General features: G+C 33.2%; 1 pseudogene; it reads left to right on the top strand.

Moving 5' to 3' along the window:
- LOC149573869 (polyadenylate-binding protein 2 pseudogene) overlaps positions 1 to 5660 on the top strand; it is a 90833-nt pseudogene extending 85173 nt beyond the window's left edge.
- The last annotated feature ends 15435 nt before the right edge of the window (positions 5661 to 21095 follow it).

Here is a 21095-nt window from a genome sequence, read left to right as displayed (position 1 = left end):
GAGTACCTTGCTTACAACTATTTTATCATCAATTCCTCCTCTAGATGCTTTCATTGCGCTCACACTTACTTTTCTTTTCACATATTTTGCTATATTTTCATCTTCTCTCATTTTCATCTAATCAAATTGACCTCTAAGACTTTCTACTTTAGCTCTTCTTACATTTTCATCTCCTCCATCGATGTCTTCTAGTTTGGTCCACATTTCATGCACTATTTTATAGTTTTTTACTTCATCAAATTTAGCATAACTAAGAGAAAATGCAATATCAATCATCATGATATTATGATTTTTCTTTTCAGCAATGTCTTCAACTAATAATGTTCTAGTAGGAGTCTTGTATTAAACATCAAGATACTTAAAACCTAAATCATTGATGGCTACTAGATGTAACCTTATAAGTCCTTGCCATGCTACAAAGTTGTCTCTGTTCAACCTAGAAATCTCTCTTCTGTAAGACATCCTGATCTTTAGCTTAAGTCCTTGAAACCTTCTCTACAAGCACCAAAATTATTTGATACCAATTTTTGGAAATATAAGAGGAGTAACTAAGAGGGAAGGGGTGAATTAGTTACTATGAAAATAAATCCCAAGTCCCTTAGATGTCAATACAAAATAAACTCTGAAAATTGATAACTACTGATGCTTGACAAATACATATAAAATGTTGTAACTTGGTAAATACTGTAATTACTCAAAAAATGCTTAACATGAAAATATTAAGATGTTATCTGTGATTACTATTATTTTGACTTAGTTTCTAACATATAAAAGAAAATAGCATGAACACATTTGACACCAAGATTTAATGTGGAAACCCAATTTGAGAAAAACCACCAATTGCAACTAGTTACTATTTTTCACTCTTTTGAAGTGAGCCCTATTAGGAGCCAACCTTGTTAAAGGTTACAAAATACACTGCTAGGTGTGACCCTGTTAGAGGATTTAATCACCCTATTAGGAGTGGCCTTGTTAGAGGTCTTTAGACAATTCAATAGAAATGCCACCTTGTTAGAGGATTTACAAATAACTATTAAGCTAACTCTATTAAGAGATTTAGATCACTACTACAATGGTTAGAGAGTAAAAATGATATGACTTGATTTGAATGCAATTGAATTGATGATTATAGATCTCAATTATGGCTTATACTTATTCGTTCCTGATTGAATATATCTTTTTTTACTCCACAAGGATATTCTTCTTATCCTTCTGATTCACTTCTTCTTAGCATCATCAAATCTTCCATATTCTTAGAGACACTTCTAAACTCAACTTGACCTTATACTTATATCTTTCATACTGTCAATTCAACTACAATACAAATTAGAAAAATTAATATTCATCTTCTCAATTAGCTAGAACCAATAGATAAATCAATTGAACTTAATATGCTAAAACAAGAAAATCCTTCATTAGCTAACCTTGCTTAGTTGACACTAACTCAAAAACAATTTTCCTATGTTACCCAAGTGAAGTTTAGTCAACACTGCACACTACCAAAGTTACTTTGGTAACCAAGTGGGCTTGATTAACACTGGTTCCATCCAACTTTTCTTTATTAACTAACTGAGCTCAGTTAACACTCATCTTTTGCAAACTTTCCATTAATGCTTGAGTGAATTCAGTAGACACTGCCTTCCAAAATAGGAAAACTCAAGAATGGTAGACACAAAGAATTGACCTCAATGCCTGAGTGAGATTGGAACCTACTATCTAGTAAGGATATAACATTTGTGTAACATCAAAGAAAATACACAATTAATCAATTGTATCCAACAACATTATTTTTTCCATAAAACACTGATTCACTACCTAACAAGTGATGATGATCAAGATGTTAGATATAGATAATTCCCTTCATTATCATTAGAATTTTGATAATTTTCTTGCAAAAAAATGCTTACCCAAACAAAGATATTTTTCACGTACCTTCCAATAAGGTATCCCAAGAACTCTCTTGTTTACACACACAATTTGTTCAGTGATTAGAGGAATTACCTTGATCAAAACCATAATGTTGTTGTATATTTACTATCATAGTCCTATTCATAATAGTCTTAAGAAGGGCACCATGGAACCTTTGTCCCTTGGTTGGAAGGGCATGAAATCAATAAAGATCCATGATACCTCCACTAGTAAACATTTTCCAAGAAACAATTCAACTAAACAAATGCCTATCATTTACAATGACCACCATCATTATGAGAGGTACAATGAGAACACTTGAAATCAAGGCTTTAATCCTTCATAAACCTATTTCCTATAGATGTTATGAAAATTAACACATTTGATTTACCCTATTTGAACATTCCAAGACAATAATAATCCTTTCCAAACATCAAAAAATGTAAGAACAATGCCATACATTATACAAAGACATAATTTAATAGGAAAAGCATGTACAAGAATTGAAAATATTACACAAGACCAAACTATTCAATGCCAAATCAATCCCATTTTTAGAGCTTATTGTATCTACTTTTAAAAATATATAAGAACTAGGTTTTTGCATTAGCTAAAATTAGATTTACTATTGAACCCTTTTAATTACCTAAGTATATGAGGTTTTACAAGAAGTTTTGAGAAGACTCACTTGAACTCTCATCATGATCCAAGGACAAACATAAAAAATGGATTCAAATGAAAGAAGAAACTTTACAATTTACCATTCCATAGATTCCAAATTCAAACTAATCAATTACCATGATAAAAAATCTATTAAGCAACAAAAACTCATAGGAAAATGATTGAGAATCATTCTTTTACTAAATTTCCACATTCTATTCCATTGACTTTTCCAATGCCTCAACAAAAAGAGGGTATATAAATACCATTCAACTAAATCTAAGGAGGTTAACTAGTTTAAACACATTTGACAACTTTTAATGCAAAAGTTGCAAAAGTTGTCAAACAAATTTGTAAATTTTTATAACTTTTGAGATCTAATTGATCTAACCACAAAATGAGTCATATATTATGTCCAATGTGCCACAAATAGCATTAAATGACCCAAAATAGTATTTCCCTTTGTATTTGACTCCTTTGACCATTTTTACCTATTGGTCATTACAATATAATTTTGGTTTATTAACCTTATAATATGATCCCAAATGGCTACAAATATCAACTAAATAATAAAAAAGACCTTATTACATCTCATTTTGATCTTCTGTATCTATGCTAATCTACACCATGATTGTAGTATGGCTAAGGAAAATCATGCCAATTTCGACATGCTAGAAGGAATTAGATTGTGGAGAGAATCTATACCTTAACAGGGAAACTCTTGTGAGGGATGAATACTTAGTGCATGTAGTGTCTCTACTAATAATTTCATAAATATTCACCAAACTGTCCATGGTAATTTTCTAAAATAGTTTGGTTATAAGTTTGCTTGAGTAGTTTTAGATTTGCTTGGTTATTTTTTTAAAGAACTATATAGCTTTCTTTGGAAATAGGATTGTTGAATAAGCATATGATCACTTATATGCCTGAAGATTCAAACCTGACTTCACTAATACTCAATATGGTGAATGATAAGGTTGTATTTTGTTAATATTATTTCTCCCCTTTGTGTGTATCAAATGTTTCAAAATAGGCTCAATATTAATATAAACACCATTAATTATATTTTTTGGAAGTAAACTGAATATATGTATGTATTTGATAAGAATGTGATCTTTAATTTGTTGATATTACTGATCTTCCTTTTTATCCATTTATCAATTGAAAGTCTTGAAAGAATTATTGTTTATTGGTTAATGATTTTTTAAAAAGTTCTATCTATTGAAGAAGTAATGCATATGTATTTACTAGAAATAGTTGACTACAAAGCATAGAACCTACAACAACAACCACCAAATGTATCAAACTTTTAAATTAAGAGGGAGCTTGTCTCTTTAATAGTAAAAATATATCAAGATCCTTCCCATGACATGTTCTGCTATACTATAGGGAAGAGGGGCTATTGACAAGCACCAAACAAATAAATATTGAACTCCAGGAAACAACTTATATTTAAATAATATTTTCTCTATGTAGGTTCTTTCAAACATCTCATAAATAGACTATACTACATAGAAAACTTCAAAACTCTAGTTAGTGTTTTTTTTGGGAGGGAAGAATTAAACTATATACCTTTGATAACACACATCATAAGACCCAAAGATTAAATAAAGATATTGCTTGATAGGTGAATCAAATCCTCAACCTTTGAAAAGACTTTCAAGATGCCTTTAACTAGTTGAAATGCTCTCGTTTGTTGTTCCTCATATAATGAGGTTAATTTTTTATTTTTTTTTATTTTTTACAAAATCTAAGTCTATAAGTCTTATGTGTATTTTGAGACATTGGTAATTAAAGGAAACATTTTTTTATGCATTTTGACATTTCACACTTGCCATACTATACTTAAGATATTGGTTGATAGAAAATTAAGCCCTAGATCTTTGAGAACATATTTAGCATGCCTTAATATGTTAGTTAAGATATTATTTGAGAGTGGATGCAAACCTTGCAACTCTGATAGTACATTTAGAATGCATGGTTATGTTATATATAGTAGGCCTATGAGTTGTAGCTTGAAATACAAGAAATAATCATATATTATCAAATTTGGGGAATCTAATTTTCCCTAGTTTTCTATGCATAATTATTTTAAATTTGTCATTGATTTTGAAATTTGGGTTTTGGAGCAGGGTCCCATCTATTGGACTATCGATCCTATTCAAGCAACAATGGAAAATAAAATTTGTTAGTAGAAAAATTGAAAATATTTTTATTAAATATTGATATGGTTACTTTTTAGTAATGAGACAATTTTCTTGAGTTAGCTATGGGGGTTAATTTTGTAGTGGTTGTATACATATTTTAGTGACAAGATGTATAGTAGTGAATTTTAGCTTATTTGTTGCAATTTTAATTTTATGAATTTTTTTTACATGCTTCAATAATAACTAAAATTCCAAATACTTACAGAAGAGTCATACATGTTATTCAATGTGAGAAATTATAAATTATCGCTGAGTCTTGTTTATAATACCTATGGAGATGCCTTTGGAATTCTTCCTCTAGGTGACTGTTATGATATTTAACTCAAAATTAAATATGTACAATGACCATTCCAAGGTTATGGTTTTGTCCAGTATGAGAAAAAAGAGGTAGCATAGAGTGCCATTGAAAAATTGAATGGCTTGTTTCTTAATGACAAGTGGGTCTATGTTGGCTTGTTTGTGAGATGACAAGAAAGAGGATCAATGGGTACTTCCAAGTTTAGCAATGTTTTTGTGAAAAATTGTCTGACATGACTATAGATGAAGACTTGCAAAACATTTTTAGTAAATCGGCCCCATCACTAGTGTAGTTTTTATGAGGGATGTGGATGGAAAATCCAAAGGCTTTGGATTTGTTAATTTTGAAAATGCAACTAATGCTATTCATAGTTTAAATGGATTTTTTTATAATGATGATAAGGAATTGTATGTTGGAAGGGCACAAAAAAAGTTTGAAAATAAGGCAGAATTGAAAAATAAGTTTGAACAAGAGAGGAAGGAAAATAAAATAAAAATTAGGGTGCTAATTTGTTTCTAGAAGATCTAGATGATTCCATTGATGATGAAAAGCTAAGAGAACTATTTTTAGAATTGTTAGATAAATAATTAATTAATTATTAATTATTTATTCTATTACTTAAGCTTACTTAGGTAAATGCATTTATTTAATATTTTGTATTTAATGCATGTAGTGGTTAGTTGTTGACAACACAGGAGTTTGTTCCCTTTTAGCTTGTTTCACCTTTTGTGGATATGTGCTGAGTTGTCAAGCTTATCTTCTACCACCTTCCAGCTTGTTCTATAAGCTTCCATGAGCTCTTTATAAGTGGGCTCTTTCTCATTGTATTATCAACACATCACATCATTGTGCATATTGTAAATACATTTTTCTTGTGTTTGCATATGTTGTCTCTCATGTCCATTTAAGGTTTTTCTCTTTTCTCCATGCTCTTCCTCTCCTTGGCTTCTCTTTGACAAGTTCTCGCATGCAGGTGATCTTGGGCATCTTTGGAGTTGGCTTTCCTCAACTCCAATAAGAATTTGGCACTATTATCATTTCATTATGCACACCCCATTTCTCCTAGAAATGGAGACCCCCTAGTAAATTTTTTGGTTTTCCTAGACCCCTAGTTTAAGGTCTGAGTCTTTTTTGGGACTCTACTTGGAGTCCTAGTCAAGCCCTAGTTCTAACTAAAAAAACCTAGATCTTAGAAATTGAGAATTTTGAAGGAAAAGTGAGCTTTCTATGATAAGGTTCACAATAGTACACCTAGAACACATGCAAACCTATCCAAGGTGCACAAGCATGATAGATATGCTAATGTGCTCCTATCTCCCTTTGGAGATGCGCACTTGTGCTCATGCATTGGTGCACATCTCCAAAAGGTGCACACCATCTTAGGCCTATAAAAGCCTGGGATCCCTCTTCCCTTCCTTCATTCATCTTCCTTTAGCTTCCATGAAGTGCACATCTACACCTTCAAAGGTGCACTAATTGTTGCCAACCTATACACAAAGCATAAGTTAGTCACATAAAGGTGGCACATATGCAACTTTATTCAACAAAACCTTAAGCACTAAAAAAAACCTAAAACTTACCTAAGGAAAAATGGAAAGGTGTACAAATGTGTACCTTTCTCACACAAACTAAGAAACCTAAGGTAGTCATACACACATTTGCACCTTGTCAAGTTGCACATGTATGCACCATTTTTTGACCCTTAACACAAAACACAGAGGGTGCACACATGCACAACCATCAAGGTGCGTATGTGAACACCCTTAGCCTTGTAAGATTACTAAGCCCCCTCTTTACACATGAAAGATGCATGTGCACAACAACACACATGCACATGTGCACACTCCACAAGGATGTGCACTTATGCAAGTGTACAACTTTGTAGTAAATAACTAGTAAAGGGATATATAGAGCACCTAGCACACCTATCAAGGTGCACAAAACTACATACTAGAGCTAAAAGAGGGGGTTTTAAGTGGCTTTGCTAGGTTTTGGTGTTCTAGGTCTGGTTTTATCCTCACTTGCAAAAAATATTTCTCTAAAGCCTATAGTATTCAAATTCCAAGGAGCACTAAAGAAATCACACTTTCAAGATGGACATTAAGAGATTGGAGGTACTGAGTTGGGACACATAGATTGGAACACGTTCTTGGTACTCTGTAATAAAACTAAAGAGAGGTCCCTGATGGTCTTGGCACTTATCAAATTAGGGTTGGTCAATGTGACATTACATCCAACATGAGTACAATCTTCTGAGCTTGTAATGGCATTGGCATAAAAGTATGTGTTAGAAGAAAGAGTTGTTAAGAGTATCACATGGGAGATTGCCTTAGATCTAAGACCAAGGAATGTTGAGAAAGTTTTCCTATTGGAATTACAATAGGAAAGGTAAACTTCTTGGGGGGGGGGGGGGGGGGAGGGTGGGGGGTTGAATCAGTAGTTTAAACTTGGACCCATAAAATTTTCACCACACATCCATCTCATACATTTACTAAGTAAACTAAAATACCATTTAAAGCATGTACATCTAAAACATGTAAGAAAGTAAATATTCACACATATATGAAACTAGATATGATTACCCATAAACCCTCCAATGAGAAGGTAAAACTGGGGTGGGGATGACACCCACAAATCTTCACTACTATAGTAATAAAGTGTATCCAATGAAGGTTACAATGTTTTGATTGTGAGACATGATCTACCCTATGAAAGGTCTGCTTTCTTAAAGGCTTACAAATATTGTTAGGTCTCACCCTGTTAAAGGATTTCAACACCCTGTTAGAAGTGTGCCTTGTTAAAGGACTTCAACTCATAATTATGTAAGCACCTTGTTAGAGGATTTCATACAGCTTATTAGGACTATTTTGTTAAGAGATTTGACTGATTAATCCTATGGTTAGCACTTCCTTACTTGATGATAGATCACCTCTAACCTGATGTATTCTCTATCCTCCTTGATCAAATGTCTCACTACTATATCCTTTTCCTTTCCTTTGCTCTTCTCTAACTAATTCTAAAATGAAATCATAGATCATGACTCCTTAGCCACCATGAATGCTCTATTTGCACAATCAAACTTCTCTTTTTGATTCTTTATACACCTTTCACATTCCTTAGAGAGTTTAGGGTTTGTCCTCTTTTAGAACACTTAGATGACTTAGGGTTAGGTATGAATCAACAATTGTGATTCATCCATTTTCCACTTAAATCCTTCCCTTTTTCTAATTGGCTACATGTAATACATTGGGAATTCATCTTAAGATTCATCCTTATCACCAAAATATCAAAATTCAATCTTAAGTTGGCTAAAAAATGGTTTACATAGTTGTTTATGCCATTATAAACAACTATGACAAAATTGTGTTACTCAACATCTAAAGCCTTTGATGCTCAACATATACTAATCTTTATGCTGTGACTCAACATCTATATAATTACCATGCTTTTTGATACCCACATTCTAAAATTTCAAGCTAACTTTGAAAATTCAATTTTGGTTGGCTTTTAATTGCTGGTGATAGTTTATGAACTACGACCTGTGAAGAAGATAGAGTTGTGAAGATATGTTGAAGTTGAACCATCAAATTCAAAACTTCAAATTCTACTTCAACTTCAAGATCAGGTTTGTAGAAGGCTAAATTGTCAATACATTCCAAGGTGTAGCATACCCAGATTAAGTTGAACTTGAATTTGAACCAAAATTTTTAAGCTCAAGTTCATGTTGAAGATTTAGTCTACAAAATCAAAGTTTAGAGCTTAAACTTATTAGTACAGATGTGTAGCCTAATTATCCAAATGTAAATATGTGTTCTTAGAATCAAACTTTCATGCAAGATCATAGGTGTAGATTCAAGGATTTCTTTTGTAAACTTTGTATCTTTTTAACAAGGTACGAAGGTTCAAATGTTTTGAGTACCCCATTTTGAAGTTTAGCTTTAGATTTAGAGTTATGTTCAGAGAAATTATTATGGGTGCATTTCAGTCGTTCAAAGTTTCAAAAATTGAAATGCATAAGCAACTATCAGATCCATAGTTTAGAAGATAGACGTTGAGGCACAAGTGCATCAACTTAGGTTCCAATACATAGCTTGTTGGTTTCAAGTTGAGTGATTCAGTAGTGCAGTCTTGGGCTCCATCAACTCTAATATCCACTTTTAGAGGCATTCACCACAAGTGTGTAGTGGAAGATTGATGGTAGAGCTGGGAATCTTTGGGTCTATGTGAAATATTTTCTTCATGTGCTTGAGCCTTAGAAGAGAGCATGGATGAAGGAATCATTCAAGACATCCTTCCAATCAGTCAACTGTCATTCACACCATTGAAATTGACTCAAACAAAGGACCTAACCTGTGTCTCATGTACATGAAGAGTTGACCTAGATTGGATGTTGGTTTCTCTCAATTCAAAAGGTTTCCAATTCAAACTTTATGTCTAGGTATATACAATTAGGATTATAAAAAAAGATCATACACGGTGGCGACTTCTTTTGCACTCCATGATCAAAGTATAAAATTGAAGATGATAATTAAGCTTGGGATTGAGTTTTCATGCATATTTAAGTGTTAAAGGAAATTCCACTTTGGCCTCAAGAACATAAAACACCATTTTTTTCCTATAATTAGAAAGCTCACCAAAATTCTATATCCCTAAAAAGTTGATACAATATGACTTCAATGGGCAAGCTTAGAGATGTATCGTGTCTCTAAAAGATAAGAAAAAGGAATGAATTGGCAATTGAGACATAAATAGAGCATAGAATAGGTGGAATGGGTGAACTATTGGATAAAATGTCCATGGTGAAGACCCACATCTAGAAAGAGTAGAGGTGTTTGAACTCATCACATGGTGCACTTATAGTCCCATTCCAATGCAAACCATCACAGTCATCATGTGGGTTACAAGGTAATAAAACAATCCCATCCATGGAATTGCTGAGACACCCATTTGATACTATCACCTAGCCTTACTTAAATCTAGAAAGGTGTAATATGTGATAAATATCCTATATAGAGACATCCTAAGGTGTCAAAATATATACAGAAGTCACCCCTTTGAATTCCAATTAGTCAATGATTATCTCTCACTATCTTAATAAGATGTGAAGATATGTTATGAAGTGTTCAACCAAATGTCCAAGAAAGTAATCAGGTTGATAGAATTCCATGTGGAAAGGTGGAGCCCATAAATTGCAAATGATGAATAGTGCCCTTCAAAACCTAATGCAATCATGGAAGCTAGTATCCATTTTACGGTGGGAAAGAAAACATCATCATTGTAGAGTGTTGTCAAAAAATCTAATCCTAAGTGAGGAGCATTGACCATACATGAAAAATATTGTCAAAATTCCCTAGTGTTAAAAAGAAAACTCCCAAGTGGAGGCATGTGAGTCATACATGTTACCCATAACACTAAACATTCACATATGGTCCAGGCAGAATTCGGTGTCGTATTACCACATATATTTGATATGTTTTGAAGATATTGATAATGGAAAGCTTCATCATCAAATACAAGTGAGCCGAGTATAAGAGTTTTATAGGATTGCTATTTGAATGACACCTAATTATGCTAGTTTTCCCCAATAGGTGCATATGATATTCTTCTCAAGTTCATTATTGAAGATTGACAAATATAATTTAGATTTGAATGATGACTTGACATAAGTAGTGAGAGGTGTATGTAAGTAGAAACTTGAGGGAAAGTAAGCAATATCATATTGTTTTATTAAACATTATGTTTATTCTTGATACATTACCCATCCTCAATAATAGATAGTATAATACATAATTTTATTTAAAGATCATATGAAGACAGAACAAGTGGGTAAATATTTGGAGATGTGAGTAGTTTCAAGAAACAATTATTCAAACTAAAATAGAAACAATAGAAGGAGAAGATAAAGAGACCACAAAATGATGGGTTGAGGGTTCAACTTTTCTAGTGAGGAGTTCTATAGTTGCTCCAATAGGGAGAACACAGTTCTATTTTGCAACAAGAGAAGGAGCCTAGTTTTATGCAGATTGATTGTAATAGAGGGATAAAATAATAATATTGTTGTTTTGTCATGTCTCTGAAATGAGGAGGAATATATATATGTTCAATCCTATGGTCTGTACATTTATATTTTTGGTTTTGAAGAATACTATATTCTTTATTTCCTTTTTCAGATATAGTCTTTTATTCCCACATTGAATGTGATGTATGTAGTCTTGTGTTTATGTACTCATATTTTTGCATAAGAACATATGTAACTTATTTCACTTCCATAATAAGCAAAGATTGGTTGGGTAGTCATATGTTTGCTTATCTATCTTTCCCTTTTATTTAGTTTATAAATCCAAACAATCACATTCATTTTCATAACTATGAATGAATGTTGGAAACCTTAGTATCTTTAGGTTAAAGATACATCTTATCATTTAAATTCATTGAAAATCTACAAACAAGGGAGTTGTACCTCTTAATTTAGAGGATAGTTATCAATCAATGATAACTAATCCAATTGGTAGTACTATTTTGTCCTTCTTTTCAGGTGTAATGAGTCATGTTTTATAATTCTTGTTGAAGGGAAAAAAATGTTTACTAACATGTATCACTCGACATTCACTACTTATTCAGCTCCTGTGTCACTCAGCATACACTATCTGCTTGACACTTGAGTGACTCAACACATGAGTGGATTGACACTCACTGTGGACTTGACATGCTCTATTATATACATGTTGTGCTCAACATGTACTACTTGTTCAACATGAACTAAGTAAATGACTTAAGTGTGTTGACACTTACTTGTCAAAACCAATCGAAGATCAACAATCTCACCCTTTGACATGAGTGTCAAAAGCACTTGAGTATGCATTGATATCCTCAATCTCACTAGCATAACATATATCCTATTTGGCTTATATACAAAACTTCAAAATTTTAAAAATTTGTAACAACTTTTATACCTCAAAATTGTATAACTCCCCTTGAGTTTATAGGTCTATTTCGTATTCAAAATTCTATACCTTTACTAAGTAACTCTATCTCTACTAATACTCTTTGACTTCATGCCATTTGTGCTTGCTCCCTTTTAGCTTATTCTATGTTTTCTCTATTCATTTTATTACTCTTACCCATTCCATTCTTCTCTATTATTCTCCCAAAATTCTTATCTTGCCCTTTTCACTTTCTCATGTATTTCTCTCCTTTCAAAATTTTGTATTACTCCCCCCTTTTGACACTTATGTCAATGGGCTATAGACTTATAGTGTGTTTGTTTAAGAAATATTTATGGAAATCTAGTATTATCTTGAGAGCTACATCCCAATTTTCACATATTTCATCCAAGGACTTGATTTGGATAGTTAGCTTAGCAGCAAGGTGGACTAGACCATCTAGTGTAGCAAGGTTTGGGTCTTTTCTTCATTAGGGTTTTAGCATAGTCTAGTTCCTTGTTCAAAATTTCCATATGAGGGGTCAATGTTGTCTAAATGATAATCCATTTAGCCCTTATATTGGCTTCATCTACTAACAATGTAGCCAACTAACTCTAGGTTTGTAGCAATGTTCTAAAATGCTTCTCATTTTGAGCTGGTGTCATTGGTAGTTCTGCACTTGATGCATTAATATGACTTTCCAAACTCAAAATTCCACATCTAGTCTCTTGTGTGAAGAGTGTTGGATTGCAAAATTTTGTGTACAATGAGAAAATTTTCTCAAGTACCTTCTTCACACTTTCCATTTTAGTTGCCAAAGCAACTTGTGTTAGTGCTATGTCACCTAATATCTTTTTATATGCTTTATTCTGATTTTTTTTTTTTGACCATTCTAACAATTTAGCATTTGTATCTAGGTTGGCATCACTAACCTTTTCCACTATACGTGTTAGTTATTCAATTAGTGGCTTGGTTTCATCTGGAATTAGCAGGTTGAATGCATCTAAAAAGATGTCTTTGATGTCTTGCAATTCCTGCTTCTACCTGTGCTCCATCCCGAGTAGTTCATGATGCTTCTTTCTTGCTAGGGCTTCCTAAAGTATGCCCATCTACTCTATGGTCATTATAGCATAACCATACCTTGGAAAAATAATCTCTTCATCAAGGCTCACATCTCCATATTGTATCACCTCTTTTGCCTTAGATGAACTCAAGCTTGGTACTTAGATCTACAATGGTGTTACATTGATGCTTAGCTTCTGAAGAGTATGACTAGAAGGAGTGCCAGATATTGGTAGGGTTACTAGGGCTTAAATAGTTTCTTTCTCCTTCATTTTTGGTGTTAAATCTATCTCTTCAGGCTTGTTCTATTCTACCACAATGCCTTGTGATGCACCTTGTGCCTATGCCATAGGCACAAATAAGATTATTTGACCTATTTGACTCTATTCTTTAGTAGTAGTCTGAGTTTCCACTTTATCCTTCTCAATTGTAACAACCTTTGTTAATGTGGCTTTTGGTGTTTTGTCCAAAGATTGTACAATAGTGACTTGAGGGGTGATAGAAGGTGGTTCTTTTATATTCACCTCTTCTCTTGTCTTTTTAGTCACTATTTTTTGCAATTCTTCCACACTCACCAATATAGGATTATCACATAGTTTTTCCTGCAGTGTGGATTGATCAAGTATCTTCTTAAGATCTTCCTTTTTAAGGGGATTGATGTTTTAAGTTGTGACATTAGAAACATCCTTAACTGTTATTGTTTTAGTATTTACATTTGTTACATGTTGAGGTCTAACACTAGGCAATTGTGTATCTTGTACACTCTATTCCTCTTGATGCTCTTCCTCAGCTATTGCCTTGTCATCTATGTGCATTTCAATTTCTCCCTCAAGTGTGTTTACACTATCTTCTTCTTCATCATCAACTTTGACCTCCATAGGCTTTGATTTTCCTTCTTTCACTATAACAAGTCCATAGGTTATCTTCCACATTTTTGGACTTCTTCACTACATCTTCAATATTATTTTGTAGTATGCTAAAGGCTCTATATTTAGGTACAAACCTAACTACATATTTCTTCATAGCCTTAGCAATTTGTGCCTTACTGAGTTTAGGCATCAGTTGTACAAGTGAGGTTTCTCTTATTTGTCTTTCCAAGGTCAAGAAACAATACCATTTGTCTTCCCATTCCTTGTGTCAATACAAGTGGTGCTTGAGTTTGGGTTTCTTCTTCATTTTCTTCTCTTTATCCTCTTCTTCTTCATGCTCAACACCCTCTCCAAAATTTTCTTTTAACTTCTTCACTGACTTATCTTTCTTCTTAATAAAAGAAGTAGGCTTTAGTTACATTGTGATTTTGGACTTTTCCATTTCATAGTTTCTAAATGCTTTAGCATTTTTATCTAATTCTTTTGCTAGTAAAATTGTAATAGCTGCAAAGGCCTCATCCACATTTATTTCTTATCCAAGTGGCCTTGACCATATCACCCTTGGTGTTGCTACTTGAACAAATGTATAGTGAGCATCTACTAGAAAACAAACATCATCATAATGTTTCTCTACTAACGATACCAGTATTCTCAATCTTGTCTTAATTGATTGTTTAAAATACTCAAAGTAGCTTATCCTCACAGATTCAAAATTCTCACCCAATTGTTTAATGTATTAACCTATCTATACTACCAATGACCTGTTGGTTTTCCATGAAACTGTGCCAAAGGTAGGAAAAGTGTTTTGTACATAAAAGAATATGCATATCAGAATAGAACCAAATTTATATTGTGTACTCTTTGTCTTTTTGATTGCTCCTAAATTCTTAGCCAATTTCTATAATTGTAACTCTGCTAGATCATATGTGTGATCTTTATTAACAATTTTGTATCCAACATCTACTGCAATATAGGGCACACAATTCAATATACTAGATAGGTAAAACTTGTGTGAAATAACCCTTACTACAAACTCTATCAAAGGATCAATAATTGTTTCAATAGTCATTCCTCTCTTGTTCCACATGGCTCCAATGTTCTTCTCAATCACTTATTTTGAGTCACTCAGATTCTTAGGCCAATTTAGGGTTGGGTACCATAAAACCCTATGGATTATCCTTTTGGTTATCTTGGTAGGTCCATTATCTAGCCACAATGAACTATCATGGATTCTGCTGAGTATTATCCTAATCCATTTGGTCTTGAATACATTTGGGAAACCTAGGGCTCATGTTAACCCTTTCTTCTCTACTATTTTGTATTCTTCCCTTAGCCTCCATTCTCACAAAGTTTTTCATATGCTTTCCTAGTCTCCATATCACCAATTCTTCCTATTTTGTAGCTATAACACTTCCTAACATCTTGTACCATTAGAACATTTAGTTGTATCATGGATAATGCACTAGAGGGGTCTTGTTTGTAAGAAATGTCAAGAATGGCTTTTAATATAGGTTTCTTAACCTCATTACTAATAAGTTGTATGTTCAAAACCTCCTTTCAATCTACATTCTTTAAACTAGAAGCCATTGTGCAAAATTAGGGTTTATGAAAATATAAACTGCGTAACTCAACTCTTGATAAATACCTTGTAAGATCTGAAAAAATGATGTAGAATCATTGCTTAAATCTTTTGAAACTACTTTGATTGGATTTCCAGATTGCTTTATGCTCTCCTTTCTCTTTCTCAATTTTGAAATGATGTGAAATGAGCTAAAAATTGATAAAATACCCTTTGAAACTATGCAATTAATGTTGAGTGCTTACATAGCTATAAGCTTTACATCAACCAATTTTAGGCTCATTTGACATCCATTAACATTCCATTCACTCATAAACCATTACAAGCTCATAATCAACTAGCTCGTCAGTAAGCTTGACATTTTCCAACATTCCAGTCGACACATATTGGAAACTTTTCATACTTGAAAAAGACATTTCTTAGATTCCTTATGACATCTTGCATCTTTATTCATGTTTATGTAATATTTTTAGTACTAAATTAATTTTGGAATTGATGTATGATACAAATTTTAAATATCAGTCCCACACACCTCTTAATTACTTAGTTTGATGAGGTGTGATCACCTGACCCATTAGGTGAAGTGATCCCTTCTCCATTTGATGTGCTACAACCATCATTTTTCTTCCATGTCTTGTTCATTTCATCTCTACTATTTTCAACATATTCCTTGCCTTTACCTTTATCAAATTCATAACTTGGTACCTTTGACCTTGTTGGACAATATTGACTAATATGACCAATCTTTAAATAGCTAAAATATGTGGTTTGACTCAACCACCTCTTGTAGTCAAATATGAAGTGTGTCCTAATACAATTCTCTAGAATATGTCCATATTTTTGACAATAATGATAGGTATACCTTGTATTATAATCCTAGTTATAGGAGTTGCCATTGTTCCTTACCTTTGTTTTCCTATTTGAAGACTACATGGGTTTGGATTTGTACTCAAAATCTCTATCTCCATACTTTTGATAGTTGTAACAATATCCTTCAAATCTTTGTATGTGCATGGTCTTGGTTCTGTATTAATGTGCTTGATGACCTTGCTTGTTGCACTTGTGGTAGTGAACCATGTTCTTAGGCTTGACATTTTGTTTTATAGTCTTTCTCCTACACACATTAACATTATGTCATTTCTTACCATGATTATGACAAGTAGGTTTGGAATTCTTACCTTTGTTGTTCCTTTCTTCTACACTTTTGGATGACTCCCCTTCTTTAGTGCTTGTGTATCCCAATCCAGATGTATCATTATTGGATCTTAGGGATCTCAATAATTTCTCAAAGTATTTGATGGCTTTGTTTGGTTTATTGAGACTTTCAAAATTCCTTTTCCCTTTTTAGGTCACTTTGTAATTGCTCATTCTATAGTTTTAATTTTGTTATCTCAATATCCTTGACATTCAATTCATAGTTGGTATTCATCATCTAACTTAGACTATCCAATTACATGTTGGAAATCTTGGTTAGCTTCATTGACTTCTCTCGTAGTCCATTGATAAAAATTCTTTTGTCTTCTTCAATCATAGCTTTGTCTTCCATAGCTTTCTTTTTTTTTTCAGTCATCTCACATAGTAGTATGGCTTGTGATTCTTGCTCTAACTTGAGATTTCTAATTTCTTTAGCTTGGGCTCTATTCTTTGCCATTAGATCTACAATTGTTGTATCAAATTTATTGGAGTTTCCATTAGCAAATATCTTAGTAGTGTGCATCTCTTTGTATTGTGTGTCATTCTCTGCAATAGCAATTTCCTTCCTTCTCTTCAAAGACTTCTTTAGTTCTTCTCTTGCTTCACCCAGTTGATGTAGAATCAATTGTATTTCAATTCCCTAATTCTTAATAATAATTCACAACTTGTAGACTTCCATTTCAAGATCTTTCCTCAAAGCTACAAAACTTCTCTTTCAAAGAACTAGGCTCCAATACCAATTATTGGAATTACATTAGGAAAGGTAAACTTCTAAGGTGGGGGAGGGTGAATCAGTAGTTTAAACTTGGACCCATAAAATTTTCACCACACATCCATCTCATACATTTACTAAGTAAACTAAAATACCATGTAAATTATGTACATTTAAAACATGTAAGAAAGTCAACATTTGCACATATATGACATTAGATATGATTACCTAGAAGCCCTCCAATGAGAAGGTAAAATTGGGGTGGGGATGACACCCACAAATCTTCACTACTATAGTAATAAAGTGTATCCAATGAAGGTTACAATGTTTTTATCATGAGACATGATCTACCCTATGCAAGGTCTACCCTATTAAAGGCTTACAAAAAATATTAGGCCTCACCCTGTTAAAGGATTTCAACACCCTATTAAAAGTGTGCCTTGTTAAAGGACTTCAACTCACAATTAAGTAAGCACCTTGTTAGAGGATTTTATATAGTCTGTTAGGACTAATCTGTTAAGAGATTTGACTAATTCAACTATTATAATGATTCAAAAATGATCTTGCGGTTAGCACTTCCTTTCTTTATGACAAATCACCTCTGAATTGATGTATTCTTAATCCTCCTTGATTAAATGTCACACTACTATATCTTTTTCCTTTCCTTAATTATGCTCTAATTGATTCTGCAATGAAATCTTAGATCATAACTTCTTAGCCACCATGAATACTCTATTTTCACATGAAAACTTCTCTTTTCACTCCTTAATACACCTTTCAAATTCCTTAGAGAGTTTAGGGTTTGTCCTCCTTAAGAACACTTAGGCGACTTAGAGTTAAGTATGAATCAATAGTTGTGATTCATCCATTTTTCCACTTAATCTTTCCCTTTTTCTAATTGACTACATGTAATACATTGGGAATTCATCTTAACATTTTTCCTTATCTCCAAAATATCAAAAGTTGATCTTAAGTTGGCTCAAAAATTATTTATGTAGTTGTTTGTGCCACTATAAATAACTATGACAAAACTGTGTTACTCAGCATTTGAAGTCTCTGATGCTTGGAATATACTAATATTTAAGCTATGACTCAACATCTATATCACTCAAAATTCACTATTTACTTGGCTCTTGTGTCACTCAACATACACTACCTACTTGGCACTTGAGTGACTTGGCACATAAGTGGCTCAACACTCATTGTGGACTTGGCATGCTCTATTGTATACATGTTATGCTTGACATGTACTACTTTTTTGGATTGAACTAAGTAAATGACTTAAGTATGTTAACACTACTTGTCAAAACCAATCTAAGATCAACATTTCCATCTCTTGAGAGCTAAAAAATATGTGAAGATAACCTATCATCAAGCAAAAAGATGGTATAGGGATAATGAAAAGAAGGCTACAAAGATCATACAATCATCATTTTTGATTGATAGGACAACCTTGGGATGAAGAGTAGGAATGGTAGATATGAATAGATGATATATGAAGGATGATATTAGATACTTTATTGTACTTCTTAGTAGAGTCATGGGTCTACAGACAGCTAGGTATCTTAACATTTGGATGGTACATTTCATAGACACCATCATAACATCCAAATTGCCAATTGATTGGGCCACAATACTAAGTGAAAACTTAGATGAGAAATTGGTAGGAATCAAAGCTAACCCTAAGGTTTACATGACATCATACTTGGTGTATTTATTGGTGGTGAGAACAACTAACTATCCAGGACTATTTAAGAGGGAAAGCATGCAGGATGCTAATACATGGCCTTATGTGGTAAACCCTGAACTAGTAAAGAAGAAGATCTTAGATTAGAGTAAGGAATACCATATAGTGAATGATGCATTCATTTTTATAATCATCCAATTCATAGAGGGTGACTATGCCAAAATGATGTCAGTAGATGCAATAACAAAGATTGCAAAAATCAACATCTACTACATCTAGTTCAAGACATTCACTTACCGAAGTGTAGCTAGTACAACTATAAATATGAAGAAACTCTTGAGATATCCATCAGATATGCTCATCTTATTGAAGATTGTAAGAAAGCTCATATTTGCATATGACAGAGTGAGGAAACCAAATAAGAAGACATGGGTATGTCCCATTACTATAGGTCATTTTGAAGTAAAATAGAAGTAGGATATCATGATCTTTGACTTAAAATAGTATCAATATCCCTTGGAGGATTACACCTCCTCTCACCTTTATTTTTATAATATCAACAGAGTACAACATCTAGTAGGAAATCAATTTGTTCATGAAGATGCAATAGAAGATCATTGGATGAACATAATAGATAACTATGATATCTGAATAAGGGATTATTGTAAGATGAATTTATATGTGGTAGAAAGTGCCTTGAAAATAAAGGTCTCACTGAATGCTGTCCTAAAATAGACTCAAGATGTCGTAGATCCCTTGTACAACTATGATAAGATATTTGATAGAATAGTCATGAATGTAGAGATTGAAAGGGATAAAAATACAAATATAAACTACAAGGCTAGGCATATAATTTAGTTGAAAAGGAACTAGATCAAGAAGCCTTTTAAACTTGACCTAGCTCCATAGACTATCACCTTCCAAGCCACAACACACCTAGTAAAGGGTAAAGGTGAAAAAGTTATAGTGCCAACATTCCCTACCAAATCTCCAGTTAGGCTAGAAATGACATATAAAGATGATAGGGATGTTGGGTAATTTAGGGAGGACAAAGGGAAAAATAAGAGGAAAATAGATTCTCCAAAGCAATCTAAGCCTAAAGCTTAAGAACCTCAACCTCAAGAGGCAGCTCAAGCACTTGGGAATCAAGAGCCTCAAAATGAAGAAGCAACTCAAGCTCAAGATACTCCACTAGTGCCTCTACCAAAATAGTAACAAGAACAAGAACCAACATAGGAAACACAAGAGGTGTCACCACCTATAGAAGAGGAAGAATCCTCTCCTTCACCTGCTAAGAAAACTAGGGTTGGACCTACTATCATAAGGAATAGAATATAAAATATATAGAGAAAGGTTATACCTATTCCTCTAATCCTAGAAACCATCCTTGACGTGGATGAAGAAGATGAAGAAGACAACCTCCCTTTGAATCAAAGGACACACTTGGCTAGGGCTGCCTAGGAAGAGAAAACGAGAAGCTCCACCATTACACCACCATTTATTCCTAAGCAACTTATTGAGATTACAAATTTAGAGGATGAGAAAAAATAGTGGATGGATGAGAAAGAGGGTCAAGGAACAAATATTTTCAAAATATTTGATTCAACTTTATGCCAGTAGGAACTAGAATGGTTGGTGATAAAATATGAGATACACCCATGAACCAACCTTTCAGAGATGATTGGAACCAAATGAAACCTCTGCCACAAGGATCTCTGGGTACCTCCCCACCATCATTTTAGGATTTTTCATTTTTGGATAAAGGTGCAACCACTCCTCTCCCTCCTATTACTAAAGAAGAATGAGAAGGGCATGAAGAAGAGCTAGAATAAAGGCCAATCAATGAAGTATCAAGGATGAAAAAATAGCTGAAGAAGGTCATCAAACTTCTCAAGATACAAAGGTGAGGAATTTGGATACTACAGATATAGGGATAGTGAATCTATATCTCTCTTTAAAGGAGAAGACTCTAGAAAGGAGGGATAACTAAAAAGGG

Source organism: Cupressus sempervirens, chromosome 2, assembly GCF_028749045.1.
Source record: "Cupressus sempervirens isolate cs-2001-9-10 chromosome 2, ASM2874904v1, whole genome shotgun sequence".
Lineage (NCBI taxonomy): Eukaryota > Viridiplantae > Streptophyta > Pinopsida > Cupressales > Cupressaceae > Cupressus > Cupressus sempervirens.
The sequence above is the reverse complement of the archived record's forward strand: the minus strand, read 5'-3'. Positions and strand labels throughout refer to the sequence as shown.